Raw genomic sequence first — 5000 nt, 5'->3', positions numbered from 1 at the left:
TCCAACTTGCTCACAAGAGCCGAGAAACAAACCGATGCATCACGTAGACAAGATCGTACCGAATGTTAACACAATCCAAAAGGAAATAATCTTAGATGAATATCGATTCTGATTATTGATTTTTCTTTCGCGATATTGATAGAAGACATCTGAATGAATTTCGAATTAATTCCGAAATCAAAAAAATATTTTCAATAAATTTTTTTTCTAGAGTACCTCGGTCTTTTCTATTTTTTTTCCAAGTTTCGTACGTCAATCAACATACATCCCAGAAAAAATCATCTCTCTAACTATCCTGGTTCAAAAGTTGTATCGGAACTTTTCACGTCGAAAAAGAACATAGGCGAAAAAGGACGTGAACATTATTCCTTATAAAAATCAAACCCGACCATGGATTTTGATTCTGATTGTTGATTATCGCTATTAGAACACATTAGGAGGCAACCAAATCAAATTTGAGAAAATTCCACAATCAGAAAATTTTTTTCGAAAAAAAAAAAAAAATTCGAGAACACCTCGGTCATGGCAAGTTATTTCCCACAATCCATTCCCCAATCAACGTACATCCCAGAAAAAATCATCTCTCTAACTATCCTAGTTCAAAAGTTGTATCGGAACATTTTCACGTCGAAAATATATCTCTAAGTCCAGACCGATGCACCACGTAATCTCGGGCAGACCGATGCACAACGTAAATGACGATCGGGACCGGGGCGATCGGTCGTATCTGACACCGCCGGCTCGGTTCTAACATCGTCAATGAGTCGGGGTTGTAAAAAAGGACGTGAACATTTTTCCTTATAAAAATCAAACCCGACCATGGATTTTGATTCTGATTGTTGATTATCGCTACTAGAACATATAAGGAGGCAACCAAATCAAATTTGAGAAAATTCCACGATCAGAAAATTTTTTTCGAAAAAAAAAAAAAATCGTAATCACCTCGGTCATGGCGAGTTATTTTCCGTATTTCATTCCACAATCAACGTACAACATAGAAGAAATCATCTCTCTAACTATCCTGGTTCAAAAGTTGTATCGGAACATTTCACGTCGTAATATCTCGCCAAGTCCAGACCTCGGCGATAGGTAGTATCTGACACCGTCCGCTCGGGACTGACATCGACTTGGACTCGGGCTGATGATGGGGAGGCGTTTAAGGACGTGAACATTTTTCCTTATAAAAATTAAAGTCGACAATGAATATTGATTCTGATTACTGATTTACGCTTTAAAAACACATTAGAAGGCAACCAAATCGAATTTGAGGAAATTCCACGATCAGAAAATTTTTTTCGAAAAAAAAAAAAATCCGAAAAATATTTTTCGATTCCGATTACTGATTTACTCTTTTAGAACACATTAGGAGGCAACCAAATCAAATTTGAGAAAATTCCACAATCAGAAAATTTTTTTCGAAAAAAAAAAAAATTCGAGGACACCTCGGTCATGGCAAGTTATTTCCCACAATCCATTCCCCGATCCACGTACATCCCAGAAAAAATCATCTCTCTAACTATCCTGGTTCAAAAGTTGTATCGGAACATTTTCACGTCGAAAATATATCTCTAAGTCCAAACCGATGCACCACGTAAACTAGGGCAGACCGATGCACCACGTAAAGTGGATCTTACCGATGCAGAACGTGAATTGGATCTTACCGATGCACCACGTAAACTCGATCTTACCGATGCACCACGTAATCTCAATCTTACCGATGCACCACGTGAACTGGATCTTACCGATGCAGAACGTGAATTGGATCTTACCGATGCACCACGTAAACTCGATCTTACCGATGCACCACGTAATCTCGATCTTACCGATGCACCACGTGAACTGGATCTTACCGATGCAGAACGTGAATTGGATCTTACCGATGCACCACGTAAACTCGATCTTACCGATGCACCACGTAATCTCAATCTTACCGATGCACCACGTGAACTGGATCTTACCGATGCAGAACGTGAATTGGATCTTACCGATGCACCACGTAAACTCGATCTTACCGATGCACCACGTAATCTCAATCTTACCGATGCACCACGTGAACTGGATCTTACCGATGCAGAACGTGAATTGGATCTTACCGATGCACCACGTAAACTCGATCTTACCGATGCACCACGTAATCTCGATCTTACCGATGCACCACGTGAACTGGATCTTACCGATGCAGAACGTGAATTGGATCTTACCGATGCACCACGTAAACTCGATCTTACCGATGCACCACGTAATCTCAATCTTACCGATGCATCACGTAATCTCGATCTTACCGATGCAGAACGTAAACTCGATCATACCGATGCACCACGTTATCTCGGCAGACCGATGCAGAACGTAAAAAAAAAGCTTACAGCACGCGGTGTTCCCAAGCGGTCACCCATCCAAGTACTAACCGCGCCCGACGCTGCTTGGCTTCAGTGTTCTGACGAGAACTGGCAATTTCAGCGTGGTATGGCCGTAAACAACAAATATAGCGATATTTTCTATGATATCTCACTTTTTGGGAGCGGAAAGGACGTGAACGTTTTTCCTTATAAAAAATGAAATAACTTTTGGATATTAATTCTGATTGTTGATTTAAGTTTTAAGAACACATTAGGACATATCTCAATGAAATTTGAGGGATTTCCGAAATCGAAAAATATTTTTCGAAAAAAAAAAAAAATCCCAGAAGACCTCGGTCATCTCAAGTTTATTTCCATATTCTATTACACAATCAACGTACATCACAAAAGGAACCATCTCTCTAACTATCACAGTTAAATTTTTGTATCGGAACATTTCACGTCGGAATATCTCGCTAAGTCCAGACCGGGGAGATCGGTCGCATTTGACACCGTCCGCTCCGGTCTAACATCGTCTTGGAGTCGGGGTAACGATGGAGAGGCGTTTAAGGACGTGAACATTTTTCCTTATAAAAATTAAAGTCGACAATGAATATTGATTCTGATTACTGATTTACTCTTTTAGTACACATTAGAAGGCAACGCAATCAGATTTGAGGAAATTTCAAGATCAGAAAATTTTTTTCGAAAAAAAAAAAAATTCAAGAACACCTGGGTCATGGCAAGTTATTTCCCACAATCCATTCCACAATCAACGTACAACATAGAAGAAATCATCTCTCTAACTATCCTGGTTCAAAAGTTGTATCGGAACATTTCACGTCGAAATACCTCGCCAAGTCCAGACCGGGGCGATAGGTAGTATCTGACACCGTCCGCTCGGGACTGACATCGACTTGGACTCGGGCTAATGATGGGGAGGCGTTTAAGGACGTGAACATTTTTCCTTATAAAAATTAAAGTCGACAATGAATATTGATTCTGATTACTGATTTACGCTTTAAAAACACATTAGAAGGCAACCAAATCAAATTTGAGGAAATTCCAAAATCAGAAAATTTTTTTTCAAAAAAAAAAAAATCCGAAAAATATTTTTCGATTCTGATTACTGATTTACTCTTTTAGAACACATTAGAAGGCAACGAAATCAAATTTGAGTGAAATCCAAAATCAGAAAATATTTTTCGAAAAAAAAAAAAAATTCGAGAACACCTCGGTCATGGCAAGTTATTTTCCACAATCCATTCCCCAATCAACGTACATCCCAGAAAAAATCATCTCTCTAACTATCCTGGTTCAAAAGTTGTATCGGAACATTTTCACGTCGAAAATATATCTCAGAGTCCAGACCGATGCAGAACGTAAACTCGATCATACCGATGCTTCACGTAATCTCGATCTTACCGATGCACAACGTAAACTAGATCACACCGATGCAGAACGTAAACTCGATCATACCGATGCACCACGTAAACTCAGGCAGACCGATGCAGAACGTGAACTCGATCTTACCGATGCACCACGTAATCTCGATCTTACCGATGCACCACGTAAACTCGGGCAGACCGATGCAGAACGTGAACTCGATCTTACCGATGCACCACGTAAACTAGGGCTGACCGATGCATCACGTAAACGACGATCGAGAGGCGCGAAAGGACGTGAACGTTTTTCATTATAAAAATTGAAATAAATGATAAATAATGATTCTGATTGTTGATTATCATTTTTAATAAGCATTAGGAGGCAACCAAATGAAATTTGAGGAAATTCCGATAATAGAAAATTTTTTCGAAAAAAAAAAAAAATTCATGAAATCCTCGGTCATCGCAAAATATTTACCATATTCTGTTCGATAATCAACGTATATTTAAGAAGGAATCATATCTGTATCTATCTTGGTTCAAATTTTGTATCGGAACATTTTGACCAAAGTCCGAGCTTCGGCCGAAACAGACACCGCTGACCTGGCCTATCGATCGACCGAGAGTCGGGGATAGAGCGTAAGTGTTGTCTGGAGGGGAACCCTGTGCTCTCCTGACATATATAGGGAAGGTGGTCGCGTTGGGCGATGCAGAACGTTTGGATCGGGAATTATATTTTTGGTTCAGCTATTGGAATATGGTTTATTGTTGGTATATATTGGCGAAATAACGTTCTTACTGACTGGGGATATTCATAAAAATGAGTCCGGAGATTTTCAGATCGAAGTCCGAGTGATCCGACTTGGAAGGCGTGTTGGGTGGGTCGAGATGGCTTAGATAGATCAGACGAGGCGGGCTAAGTGTTGACGTCATGCATCGGTCCATTTTCAGATTGAGTCCGAGTAATCCGACTTTGAAAGAGTGTTGGGTGCGTCGAGACTGTTTAGATAGATCGGACGAGGCGGACTAGGTGTTAACGACATGCATTGGTATATTTTCTGATCGGAGTCCGAAGAAATCGGCCCTAGTAGGCGCAGCGGACGGTCGAGACGGCCTCGGTGGGTCGGATCGATCGGGAAAAGTTTGCTAAATCGTGTCTGGAGGGGAACCTTGGGTTCTCCTGACATATATAGGGGATAAGGTTTGGGTGAACGATTCTTCACGTAAAAGTTGAGTAATTTATTTTTCGATAAGCTTTTGGATATTGATGAGAAGTATA

The 5000-nt window shown here is 40.3% G+C and overlaps 1 non-coding gene across 1 annotated transcript; it reads right to left on the bottom strand.

Annotated features, from left to right (window-relative positions):
- Positions 1–2356: 2356 nt before the first annotated feature.
- LOC123688440 lies at positions 2357–2475 on the bottom strand. Its single transcript, XR_006749962.1, has one exon. It is a non-coding gene; the product is annotated as a 5S ribosomal RNA (ribosomal RNA).
- Between the last annotated feature and the right edge of the window lie 2525 nt (positions 2476–5000).

The sequence above is a fragment of the Harmonia axyridis genome, chromosome X (genome assembly GCF_914767665.1).
Source record: "Harmonia axyridis chromosome X, icHarAxyr1.1, whole genome shotgun sequence".
NCBI classification, from domain to species: domain Eukaryota; kingdom Metazoa; phylum Arthropoda; class Insecta; order Coleoptera; family Coccinellidae; genus Harmonia; species Harmonia axyridis.
This window is presented reverse-complemented; position numbering and strand designations above follow the sequence as displayed.